This window comes from Paralichthys olivaceus, chromosome 3 (genome assembly GCF_024713975.1).
Source record: "Paralichthys olivaceus isolate ysfri-2021 chromosome 3, ASM2471397v2, whole genome shotgun sequence".
NCBI lineage: Eukaryota > Metazoa > Chordata > Actinopteri > Pleuronectiformes > Paralichthyidae > Paralichthys > Paralichthys olivaceus.
In genome coordinates this window covers 11,684,178-11,698,316 of record NC_091095.1, presented here as the reverse complement: position 1 = coordinate 11,698,316, position 14,139 = coordinate 11,684,178, and the positions used below count along the sequence as shown (strand labels likewise).

The window sequence follows — 14,139 nt, the reverse complement described above, 5'->3', positions numbered from 1 at the left end:
TATATCTAATATAAATGCCTTTACAGATGGTAGCCTTTACAAATAATGGGTGGAAACCAGTGCCTTATCAACAAGTAGATTGGCCAAAAAGATACAGCATTGATGTGTGTGTTAATGAATAGCATTTAGCCTGTTAATTCATTTATCGAGCAATGAGGAATTTTCCCGGGAGATCTATTCAGGCTAGTGTGTCTCAGGCCTTATTAGGGATAGATAACACAGCAAATGTTTTTTTTTTGCATTTTTCAGATTATTTCCCAGGACGTGGATCTCAGACTTAATGATTGCAACTTGTGTCTAGTGTGACAGAGAAGCCAGACAAGACAACGCTCAGAAAAATCTGATATGAGTACCGTTTCAACTTTTGTGAATATGCTGACTTTAACTTTTTTGCATAACTGTTACAATCCTTCATTGTGGATTTCAGAGTTCAATAATGAAAGGTCTGACAACACTGGCCCCCACGATTGATCAAAGGCTGCTTAATTTTGCATTAATTACTGCTGAGCTAATGTAATGGCCCATCACTCTCCTCATAAACCAGTAAACAGAGGGGCAAAAGAAACCATCCTTCAGGCACAGGCGTGATTATGTAAAAACACTGTTAATCATTGGGCCCCATGTTCCTTCCCATTTTGTTTTCTTTCCCTTAGTTGCTTAATGTTTACCACCAGTAAGATGTTTTATTTATTAGTTTTGTCATAAAGTTCTGTTTCACATGAATCTAGCCGCTCATGCATGCAGCATGAGTGTTGAAATTAGCATCTCATTACTTGCAATAATTAGGCCAATGAAGGCCAGATGCTGAGTGCGTGATCTATGTGTAGACAAAAAGCCCGGTCTCGATTTTTATTATAATCAATTAATGCTATATAATAAAGTTTTACTGCCTGCATATATGGCTGTGCCCTGATGAGTGATACGGCAGATAGACAAAAACAAGTTCACTCTCATCGTTGACTCACTGTAGACTAGTGCGTGTCAGGTTAAATGAGTGCAGTGCTAATGAAGTCTTATATCAGCTGCCCATGATCTAATTTTGCATGTCAGAGAGAAACAAACAAAATCTATTCAGGCCTCTTGCACATGCAGTGTCATGATGATGTTCATGGCTGATATGGATTATGCAAACGAAACCATTTTAATCACAGCAAATGACTGTGTTTAGAGAAACCACAGCAGTTTGATGCAAAGTAGCATCCAGAAACTTCTGAGGAAGAACCACTTCCTTGCAAAAAAAAAAAAAAAAAAAGAGGGCTGTCAGCAGTGTGATGACGAAATTTGTGTGCAAGTGCAACAGCTGTGCTTGTTGCATTTGTTCTGACTGTATGAAGGTAGAATTAAACAAAAGGGCACTTTAAAGACCACAACAAATAGATCTCTGAAGTACAATCCAGTTGTAGAGCTACTTTAACCTTTTAAGATCAGCTCTAATGTCTTCATGTTACCTTGAGAGCCAAAGGAGATGAATGCATGTTTTGTATTATGTTGTTTCTAAGATGCGTGCAATGAAATGTGATTCATTGAAATTCATGTCCAGAAGGCAAATTTCTTTGGTTGTTTCTGCTATCTTAGCCCACAAAATGTTTAAAGGTTGTTCAGACAATAGCTGATGACTTCAGTAAGAACATTGAAGAAATACAGCAGCGACATGGATGATAACAACAATGAAAACAACTTAAAAGATTTAGACAAAGACTTTAAAACACCTGCTGTTCCACTAGCCTTGCCTAAATGACTCGGTGATTTACAGTCATTCAGAGTGGAATTCAAAGTTATGTGAGCTTTGGTTTCTCTTTTTACTCAGAGTGCTGAAAGACTGTATGAAGTTGATGTGTTATACTGGTCTTGTGAAGGCAGGGGGGAATAGTTCCTTTCTGACAGCCAAGATGGCCTTAGCCCTTAGTTGGGCGGATGCAGAGCAGGAGAGCCGCCACTTTTCTGGTCAGGACTAACTTTCACTGCTATCGGGACGTCTGTCCCTGGTTTAAGATACGTATATAAGGCAGTTGTAAAACTTTATTGTTCTGTGTGTGTGTGTGTGTGTGTGTGTGTGTATGTATGTATGTGTGTGTGGCTAAAACAGAAAGCAGAGAAGATAAAAACAACCTTAAATGACAGCAAAACTCATTACACTGCCCAACTTAGCTGGAATTAAAGTACACATAAATATGGTAAATAGACTAATTTGTATAATACTATCCAGAGAATATAACGTGAATGACGTAATGCAAGAGTTTTATCATTGGCCTTGAGGGCAGTATAAAAAGTAACCGTATAGAAAAAGAGCTTTTTATTCATGTCATTCTTGACAGAAGAAAGATATCATAAAAAATTATTGTATTAGTTTAGTTAAACTTTTGCAGTTCAGTGACCAAAAAGGGATTTAAACACTACTGAGTTTGTCCCTGAAAAAAAGAGTGACCTGGAGTCTCTCAGACAGTGTTCAAACTTTATAAGTTGTCACATCTCCTCCATTAAGCTATGCACATCTACCATCATTTGAGGCTAAACTTGACAGATGAGGATGAAATGAAGTGTGTCAAATGCAGTTACAGTCATCTCATTCAAAATGCATTTCCCCAATAGGATTTATTTCAGTCATATATCACATCTTACTCCTCAGCTTTTCATTTTGGCTGTGTTGCATCTAAGATAATGTGCCACTGTCAATGGCAGCAAAACTCTGTAAAATTAATGACTGCGCTGACATTTGTCTTGAAATTTATTCGGAACAACATTAGAGCACTTCTTTTCTCAATCGCTGCACTTTGTCTTGTTTGAGGGCCACCCCTGCTTGTTCTGTATAGCCCAGACAATAGTGACATTATAACACTATTATTAAACCAATTTGTCTGAGGAAGTTGTCTTTTTAAAAATCTGGTACTCGTCAGACAGAAATCAAAGTTATCGGAGATGCTTAAATTAAACCCTAACCATGGTTTTCACTCAGTGTTGGTAGCTGGTATTGGGCTTTAAAAACAAACCTTTGATTTACAAGGCTCATTATTTTTTTATATTTACATTTGCATAGTGTCATGCATTTCAAGGCCTAAATTTTCCAATTATGTAATAGAAATGCAAATTCTGATGATTAAAGTGGCATTGCTCCATCGCTGTTATGTATACTGTCATCACTGTCAGCTGCGGTGGATGGTTCTAATATCCAGTGTCCTCTGGAGGGGGGATATTGGTCTCATTGCTGTGTGTGCCTCTCACATCATGCAAAAAAGGGTGAGTTTTAAAGGTCACTTTGTGCATATCACCTTTTCAAAAGCCCTCATTCATCCCATATTATTCTGCTCAATGCAGTCCTTCCTCTCTCCCTTAAGAAACAAACTTTTTCCTTTCATGAGGAAGCATGAATACTGCATGGCTACACTGCACACACAGTCCCACAGCTGTCCATACTGCAGGGTATGGTCAGCTGTGGGACCTCCCCTGGACAATAATAGAAGATAAATACTCTTATCTAGAGAAAATGTCAATCATGAGCAGTCTCAGCAGCAGTGCTGTTGGTCCTCCTGGCACGATAAAGATCTAACATTAATAAGGAATGCTGATCTATGGGAAGACTGCCGCTGATTGATTTCTTAAGAGAAACGTGAAAGAAAGGGAACAATAAATTATTTAAACAAAAACATATTCAACCAAAGAGAAATGTAATGAAGTTCAACAAAGAGAAAGAAAGAAAATAGCCATGTGACTGTATTATATTAGAGTTCATTGCCTGCCGGGCATCTAATGTTTCTCATCCATCAGCTCCTGCACCTCCCCTAGCTCCTAACATAACCCAAAGAACATTAATAGCTACTTAGAAACATTAAATGAGACCCTGGGTCACTGCCTCGTGTGTTGGCAACAACAAGACTTTGAACAGATTTTTAAGTTTGAGGACTTCTAATTAGTCTCCAGAGGTCCTTCTGTGTTCTTCCTCTTATCACGTAACACTGGCTGAACAATAACGCTACCCAAAGGGTGCATGGGAAGATAATGAACCATTTGAAGAAATGGCACAGAGTTTTTGAGTTGGAGAAGGAGATGAATTCTACGGACATGCAAAAACAGTTGCCACTAAAAAGTCAATTCTTAACTTGTTTGTTCATTTCCTCAGATACGATTGAATTTGTCTCTGTGCTATGGATGGACATAGTCGATGTGGTAGCCATTGTTGGATTGCCATCTTAAGACCAATTTTAAGCCTCTCATGAGGAGAAGCCCCAGGAAGTGTTTTGCAAGCCTGGGATCATAATGATCAAAGTGAAATGTTTGTCGACTGAAATCAATAACATCAGGGTGCCTGGAAATTGCTATTAAAGATCCCCATCGATTGGGCATCAGTGGCTCAGTGACTGAGCGACTGGTCTTACAACAATGGTAAATGCTTCCTGGGCCAGTCATTATCTTCTGAGGGATTACCCTGGTTGAAATGTAATCAAGTCAGTGCTGTGTTTGTGTTCACTGGTGAGGCCCTGGGTGAACTGTAATCTACTGGCTTTTGAGTCATAATCAAAGGAGTAAAATTGTCTCATCACAACAATTTCTATAATTACGTTGTAGGAAGCAACTTTTTAAAAAAAAAAATCACTTCCTTTAGTCTGAAAATTAAAATGCATCTCTTTGTATTTTTGCATCTATCTTTTGGGCATTTGTAAGTTCACAGCAGTGTAAAGCATATTAAATTTCACTTTACTGTCTAAATATGTACAAAACTGACTTTTCACATGTTGCACCCAAACCCTTAACTCCACAGAAGGAGATATGTGGTTTAATAGGGATGGAAACTAATGATTACTTTCAATATCAATTTGCGTATTATTTCTTAAGAGTCGCCAACTGAAGACATTAAGTTTAATATCACGTATTGCAAAGAGCGTATCAGATCCTCATATTTGAGAGCCTGAAGTCATTAATTTCGACATTTATGCCTGAAAATTTGTTGAAACAATTAATCTTTCATCGCCACAATTTGCTGTCACTAGAATTATAACTTCAGCTCTATATTTAATGACACTTTACTGATATCAGCTTGTTGATAAAAAGTTATGTTTTTGTAAAGATATCTTTTTCTGGCTTTTTAAACTTTTATTGTTAGGACAGTATTTAGTGTGAACAGGAAGAAGAACAGGGTAGAAATCTGTGGCCGCTGCAGGAAGGCAGGTGCCCCGATATTTTATATTATCATTACACTCCTGTATGGCTGAATCTTCCTGTCAGTATATCGGTTTGTGACAGCTGTCAATCATGACTCAAATCTGAAACTGGTAATGTCAGTGTGGCTCGATATACATCAGCCAGCAGAGCACACTGCAAACAGTATGAGGACTTAAGGGTGTGATTCCCAGTGGGACCACTCACGCAAAGAAAAGTAGTGCATTCATTCTCCATACTTTCAGCTGGGGGCGTGGGGTGTTGGTTGTATAATACACCACTGAATAAAATGGTTCTCTCCAAGTACAGAAAAAATATTTTTAAGACGCAACATCATAATGGTTTTAACAGTTTCAACTCTTTTTTTTTTGGTGCATCATGTCTCAACTTTCCTTGAGCAACATCGAATTGGTTCAATTTTCTTCCACTGATTTGCCCGAACACTTAGACTACATCTGTATGTCATAATTTAATATGCATTACATTTCTTAATAGAAAGGCACTGGCAGCTTCTCTTCCTGACTCATGTTGCTTACGCTGGGCAGAAAATTGCTCAAGTTGGAAGAACTGTTCTCATCAGTGTGGAAACTTTTTTCTCAACAGGGTATCGAATCTCAGTAAATCCCTGAAGTTAATGACCGCTGTGCCACAGAGGCTTGCTCCGTTTTTCACCAGATGCTAGATTTTTGGAATTCCCCAGATTCGAATGTGCACCAGAACAGCAGTTTTCCAGCTCCAGTCCCAAGCAGCATGCAGCATCTCATTAGCGCTGGTCACTGATTGAGTGTGACAGACATGAAACTTGACACATGCGGCAGACCTCCACCATACATTTGTTTTTGTTTCCCTTCATACTTTAAAAACGGCTGTCTATATTTCTCATTATTTTCCTTCCTTTGTCATTTCCTCAGATATATCCTTTTATTGTCACTCTTTTCCACTTGCAACTTTCCAAAACTTTGTTCTCTTTGAAAAAGATATTTGGGAACATGGCACGGATGAGTGAGTTTTTAGTCAAGCAACAATGCCACAAAAATAAATCAAGACATATGCCATATTGGAACCAGCAAAGCTGCTGCGTGTGTTCTTGTGTAAATGATTTATTAATGTCAACATGAGGTTATGTCACGTAAACTGAAGAAAAAATTTCATGCTCATAACCAGGTTATTATTTGAAGGTGTAAACCTCTAATGTTAAGACAACACATCTCAATATGTAGACGAGGCGTTTCAAGTGCATCAGGCACATTTTCTGTGGGGGAGAGGTGTTCCCTTCATCACCAACTTTTTTACTTTGCAGACCTATTACATACAGGAAAACTTAAAAAACATGTCTCCTTTATGATTCTGCACTATTTATGTTAGCAATCAAATGAAGCTAATCTGGGGTATTGAATAACATAACTATGTATAAAAGATCATTGCTAACTAGGTATCTCTGTGACAGTGGCATCTGAACTAAGTGAAAAAGTTAAAAGTCAATTTGTTATTCAGAGCACAGAGGAGCTTTCTCAGTGTCAGGTCATGGCAGACTAAAGGTTTCCAAGAGGCTACTACACAGACGTCTAAAAGACTTTGCAGAAACTGGATGAGTTGTATCCAAAGCACGATCAGGGAGACCAAAAGTGGCTACACTATCAGATGATCAATACATCAAGCTCAGTTCCCTGAGAGACAGAAGAGCAACTTCATCGCAGATACAGAACTTGTCAGATAAAGAATAATCAGCATAAGTACTATCAAAAGAGTGTGAGCTTAGTCCCAGAGGACAAAAAGCACTTCCCCAGAGGGGAGACGAGGCCAAACAAGAGATGCCAGTATTTCACAGTGGATGACTGGAAAAGTTCCAGTTTACTGATGAATTCAAGTTTGAGATTTATGGCAGTAACAGAAGGATGCGTGTATGAAGATGAACAGGAGGGGGAATGATACCTCAGAGTATCTAAATCAGACAGTGAGGCATTGTGGTGGACATATTCATGCATAGACGTTTTTCACCAACTCTGGAGCTGGACACCTGCTCTCAGTTCTTCATACTGCCACACTGAAGCTTACAAGAACAACTTGAAGACTTAAAGGCCCAGTGTGTAAGATTTAGGTGAAAGGAACTCTTGGCAGAAATTTAATGTAGAATAATCCTCATGATGTTTTCACGAGTTGGTTTCATCTAAATTATATGAATTGTAGTTTTCCTTCTTCATCTTTTGAGTTTTTATGACAACTGAAGGCTACCACAGTTTCTCTTTCATATTTTGAAGGAGAGGGTGAGGTGAGGGGTGTTCAGCTGCAACATGCAATTTCAACACTAAATATCACATAATTCTACACACTGAACTTTTAAGAAGAACTAGGAGTCTTGATATTGGAACACTGTCAAATCAGACTGGGCCAAAATAGCACCTCAGTTGCAGAGCTGGAGTGAACTCTCTTATCATGGCAAAAGGGGAACATGAGAAAAATTGAGATATTCCGAAATTCATGTACATTTTTCAACTACTCAACATTTCACTTGTATTATTTAGCTAATTTCATCATTTGTAAAAGTATTACATTTTTGATTGCAAAATGGAAGCATCTTGACTAGTGGTTTCCTGTTGTACCCTCAGTGTATAAGTAAAACATAAAACAATATAGTTTAAAAAGACAGATATGTCAGAAAAAAATGCTTATTCTAGGAGACAGCAGGTCCATGACCGGAACAAAACACTGACAAGAAGACTTGTAACATGTGAAACTACTGCAGTACTTGTTGCAAGATAAACATGACACTCGAATGCCAGAGTCCCACATGCACACGGGCACACATGCAAGGAAGAACACTGCAGCCAACTGACCCTTGAGCGCCACTATGGATGGACCACAGAGTAGGCTCTAGTTTATCTGCTCTTTCCCTTTGCCTTCGCCCCCTCAGCACTGACAGCTGCTTCCTAACGAAGCCCACTCTCTTCCAAGCAGACCCTGTGATAATGAGGCTCTGCCTAGAACTACAGGCAACCAGGGAGCAATGTCAACAGCTCGGAGCTGACCTCCTGAACGGGCTTGCTTCCCATCGTTCACTGAGAGAGCAAAAGCTGCACCTCATTGTTTGGGTGAAGAGCGGATCCTTGCCTCGGGGGAATTGCCCATGTCCAATACTCACACTGAACTGAGACAGTGTCGAGGCTTCATGTGCATACATATGTGTGCATTCATAAAAGTGCACACAGCAGCAGGAGCACACATGAAGACAAGCATGTGTGCACACACAATTCAGAGGAGAATTACAAGTGATATGTCCATGTCACAAAAAGAGGATTCTAACTGTGGAAAAAGTTTATCTGCTAATTTAAACATATCAGAGCTTACCTGCATGTTATTTCGTATCAACAATGAATAAATCAAACCAGTGTTGGCAGAAAGGAAACAAAAAAGGAAAAAACCTTCATGAAATAAAAACGTTTGCACATACTGTGTATTTCATCAAATGTGGATCATCTGTGCAGACAGATGATTTTTGTTTGTTTCCCAAAACTGTAATTTTTCAAAACTACATTAAGATAAAGAACCTTCAATTATTCAGTTTATGAACAAAATTAAGAAGAAACAGCACCATACATTTTTTAAATATCTTTCCAAAGGATCCTGTGACCCTCTAAAAGAGCAGTCTGTGTTTGCCCTGGTTATTACACAAACCCAACATTAATCACACGGGATAAGCAATCAACAACATGAACCCACTGTAAGGAACAAGTAAACTAATCTTTGTCAGCTCATATGACTGTGAATGAGAGGAAGAGCAGCACATACCGCACAGAAAATGGGTGTAAATAAGAATTCTCAACTCAACAGTGTTGTCTGGTGGAATTAAAAGTCTCGCCCGACTCTCCACCACTTGTATAGTATCATTTGAATCGAGCAGTGAACAAAAAAAAGAAAATAATAAATGGGGTTAAAAGTCACAAACTTGGTGACAGTACCCTGTAAAGAAACCAAAAGTTTTGTTGATTAAACCTCTGCATTTTGCTGGTTGGAAACCAGATCCACTGTTACGGTTGTCCCTGTTACTTTTAGTTTTACAGCCACAGCTGCAGGGACATTAAAACAACTGTGCCAGTGAAACATTGTGGATGAGACATGAAATAACCACACAAGCTGCGGGGATAATACATAGTTTAGATGGATGAGTCTGAGAATACTGAGACCAACGCAACACCAATGAAACCAAGCATCAACACAGGCCCCTCACACAGTCCATCTTGTCCCATCCAGTAAACCACATGAACAGCAGCCATCAAGATAAAATGTGGGCAGGCAGACAGATGTGTTTGATGTTGCAAATTAATCCACAGCACAACAGACGCTCAGAAGTGCCAGTGGTGAAGAATAAAAGAGATTAATAAATAAATAAAAGTTTTGCTCACCATTTAAACAGCTGCAGGCGGCCAACGTGGCTCCAGCCGCCATGTGCACTCGCAGGTAAACGTCTCAGAGAGCCAGCTGTGCAGACTGGGCCTTCCAGCTTCACGAAGTCAGACACCTTGAAATAAAAGTCCAGCGTCTTCCCTGCAGATGCACATCACAGCACGCACTCACTAATGGATGCATGTCTCTTGTGAGAGTGCACTGAGTTGCTCTGTAAGGGGAAAGTGGGTCTAGTTTAGCCCGCACGGAGTCACCCAGAGGCGGGTAAACGGTGGTCCGGAGCTCCGCTGCTCCTGGAGGAGTCGCGCTAATTAGCTGCTGCACCTGAGCGATGCTAGCTAGCCGCCTGCTAGCCGCTCAGGTGTTAGCATCCTCAGTCAGTGTGTTGTCTCCGGATCATGTCTCCTCAAGTGTTCCGCCCTCCCCGGTTCATACTGTCTGTCTCTGCTGCTGCTGGAGCCTCTGTCCTCGTCTCTCTGTCTCCTATCTTCCTCCAACATGTCCACTCTTGTTTTTAAGTGAGCTAACCCTCAGGTAACTTCGTTAAGATGCTGGCTCCCTTTCAACTTCCTGTCACCTTTTCTTCTTTTTTGCATTTTAAAGTTTTATGGACATTAGCCTGACATTGACTTTCTGTGATTAACACATGTCAGACACATCACACAAGAAAGAAAAATAAGTAAAATAGGAACACATGCTGATAAAGGAGAAAATAATGCAAGGGGAGATCATCAAAATATAAAAAAAATAATAATAATAATAATAAAAAAAATATTTCCCCCAAATTTGAGATGTTGTTCTAGCCTTTTTGTTGCTTCCTGTAACATTTTTCACATTCATTGCACCTGCGTTCCACATTATTGTTATGCCCCCCTGTCCAACAGTGCACTTTGAATTATCCCTGCTGGTTTCCAGTATCTAACAAGTGCAAAAATTATAATTGTTAAATCAGTTATTCGATGTGTGCAGATGTTGATTCGGGTGAAGATAGAGGGCAAAGTGCTGTACATAAAATACATAAGGCATCATGACAAACTGTAAAAGACTAAGTGCTTCTTAGTTAGCCTAGATGTCAGTATTGTATACTGCCATCTTTCAAACATACGTGGATTGGGAATATTCACAGACTTCAAAACATTGTACAAATAAGTCTTCATCACTTGTTTTTCTGCAGCCATTTTGGAAAATCTTGGATGATTATTTAGCCTAAATATGATTATTAAACTCTGAGCAATATTTTTAATTTGTCAAAGTTTCCTTCCATTTTTTGAGTCTTTAAATTCAGGCAGTGGTATTAAAACAGAACATGCATACAAATTAAATCCAGTCAATATTCTTAATAATCTTTCTACAATCTTTCAACAATATACTGTATTATACTATTATTGAATCTATCTATCTATTTATCTTTATTTCTCTTCACTGAGTTGTGGGATATAGAGCTGGATTTATTCTCGCCTTTGCTCTTGAATTCTTTTAGTTGTTTGTTTACTCCTGAAAAAGAGTTGAAGAGTTTCTCGATAACATTTCCCACATGTTCTTAGACATTTACTGTGTGTGCCTCTTAGAGACCAAAGGATATATTATCAATGGAATAATTCATAATCTGAATGTGCAGGATAACCACCACTTCAGCGATTCTCTCTGACCCTCGCTTAGTTCACTCAAATGGCCCCCACTTCCAATGCAGAGTGATCATAGGTCCCGCTGGCCACTTCCTCCCTGGATCAACATTTGTCTGCTGTGGTGTAAGAAGATTATGGTGGAAAGTACAGCCTTCGTGGTCGTAATTCAAACAGTTTAGAAACCACTTGAATTAGTGATAAATTCTGCTGGACTCGTCCGTGAGCAGATGTGACAAGTCGAATTATTCCCCCTTACCAGGAAGCTTTGCAGGAATCTGGAAACATATGGCGCCTTACGTGTCCATCTCATACTATAAATGTTATTGGAGGACGGACACTCCTAACGGCCTCTGAATCCAGGATTACCAGCCAGGAGGGTCTGTTTGACTCCTTTTGTGATTCAGGGGGCTGCGATTCATCTGCAGTCATCAGGAAAAAAAAAAGTTGGCAGCCAACTATGACTGTCTAATTTAATTACTAAAAGTGGAGACCTGTCTGGGGCTGTCAAGAGCCACAGAGATAGTAGTAAGCTTACTCAACCAGATTATCTCCTTTGCTGACTGCAGCTGTACTTCATCTTGGAATACAGGGACTTTGTCGTCGTCTCCTTTTGTCCCTCAAATCACTTTAAAATACGTCTAAATATGGAACATAATTAAATCTGTGCCACATGGACGTTGCCTCAAGCTGCATATACCTGAGAGACTATAGCATCTACGAGAGATCTGGGGCATTGTGAATATGATGGCGGTGCTACTGGTCAATCTGAGCGCAGTTTCAGCAGCAGCACTACATCTGCATTGCAGTGCGCGATCATAAATGTAACAAGAAAGAGCACGTTGACATTGTCTGAATGAAATGGAGACCGTCTTTAAATCTTAGAAATTGGGAAAAGGGAAAATTGAAGATTACATAATAGGCTTTACCATATACAGGGTAATATATCCCATGAGAACAAAACCAGCCAGCAGGCACTAAACCCTGTTTCAGAAAGAGACTATCCCCCTGTAAAATGAGCCAAGAGGTTGTCTGTGCAAGCGGCTTATTACAACCTAGAGTTACATTTTATTGTTAGGCAAACTTCTGCAGCCGTGGTAATTATTGTGTGAACGGAGAACCAGTTCCTGGCATGCTCCTGTGAGTTGTATTAGGGGGTAGAGACAAACAAAGATGTATGGTTTTTCAGTTTGGAGGACTTGTTTAGAAATGGTGAGGCTAAAAAGGTGCTATATGCTTTGTTCTGGTGGACAAGTAATACTCGGTAAATTTACTTCCTCGGCTTTGTCTCAGCATATAGAAAGTTATGGTGTATTGAGTCAGACTAACACTTTTTATGTGGCAGACCATTGTGTTAGTGAAGATAAAGTCACAAAGCTAACTGCAGGTTCCATTCTGCCTCTCTTCACAGTACAGAGAATAAAATGCGACAGAGAAAGAGCTCACAAAACACACAGTGATGTAAGTCAAATGATGCATCAACCAGGAAATCCTGTGACAGGTCAGTTTGTATATCTTGACACAATGAGGGAAGGCTGCTCACGCTCAGAGACATCATCACAGTGTGGAGGATTGTGTTGTGTAACTGCATCTCTCTCAAACAACTCCCGCTTCTCCACTGAGAAATGATTAGGGCTTGTTTACATTCAATTCTGTGCCTTCTGTTTAACTTTTCTTGATTTATTTCATCAAAGCAACATGCAGTGTGCTGTCATAATTAGTTAATGGGGTGTTTGTAGCACTCGGTGTTTCAGTAGAGAAAAGAATTCTAATTTTAACAACACAGATTTACTTTTTTCAATGATTGAAACATCTCAGCTATGCCACTTGAAATATACTATATCCTGCTCTAATACAATCATTTAAATTAATCTAAGTCACTAGATATAATATACACCTCTATGGTTTATGCAAGATTGACTTATGATCAAATGTGCAACACTACACAAATATTGCTGCTGTTGACAAACCTGTACTTTAAGAAATTTTGTGAAAACCCAACAAGAAATGCCTGTTTTGACCATTTCACTCTTGAAAAGCAACAACATATATTCTTTAAATGGAGGCTCTACCTTTTCTGTGATAAAAGAATATTGATGGCATCGCTTTTCATTTACAAACTGAGCAGGTAGTGACATTTTCTTGACAAAGAAAAGGACACTCGGTGACGAGCAGACCATCGAACGAGCAAACTTATCCAGCAACAGCACAATTGTTTTTTTTTTCTTCAGTGGTCTCCTTGTCACAGTCCAAGACCATTTTAATTTCCTGTCAGTCATCCACATTATTAATAAAATCTAAATTGCTTTTTCCATTTGCAGCCTCAAACCTTTGTGAACACACAAGGATTTATCTCCAAAGTGCCGTAGCCCCAGTAAAAATCAGAAATTACGATTGAAATATATTTTATGTTAGAGCTGGATATCCTTCTTAAGAATTTTATTGAAGCAGGATTCAAAGCCTCCTGGTGGACACAATCATTTTTAAAAAACTGGTGCATCCTTAAGACATGCTGGAAAGGCCACAAATCATAAAACATTATCACAATCTCCAATTTGACTGAGGGAGACTAAATGCTCTGTTTTATTACTTAGTCTTGTCCATTAAGACTTTAGTGAAACGTCTGTGTTTTCATCAAGTGGGATGAAGCTGCATGTGCTAAAAGACTGTCCGGCTGAGCTGCAGGAGGCAAAATCTTCTCCACGGTCTCAGGGAAGCTAGATATATGTTGCCACCCTGAATGAATAATTTAATCCTCAAAGTGTACTTCAAGGCTGCTCACCAGGTGGCGATTCTCCCAACAGCTGCCTCGCAGACCAGCAGACGGCCAGAGATGGAGCAAAATGATTTTCTCCAAATGTTCAACAAAACTGTGTGTGGATGATAACATTGTGCCGTGGTACAATCATACCTGCCAGCACACATTCCTTCCCCCTGTCTTTTTCTGCTTCTGTTCAAGGGGACA

At 39.4% G+C, this 14,139-nt stretch overlaps 1 long non-coding RNA gene across 1 annotated transcript in view; it reads right to left on the bottom strand.

Moving 5' to 3' along the window:
- LOC109625304 (uncharacterized) overlaps nt 1-10,154 on the bottom strand; it is a 102,564-nt gene extending 92,410 nt beyond the window's left edge. Inside the window, exon 1 of the long non-coding RNA XR_002202453.2 lies at nt 9,552-10,154. This is a non-coding gene — a long non-coding RNA (uncharacterized lncRNA). The remainder of the gene's footprint in view (nt 1-9,551) is intronic.
- Nucleotides 10,155-14,139: the final 3,985 nt, after the last annotated feature.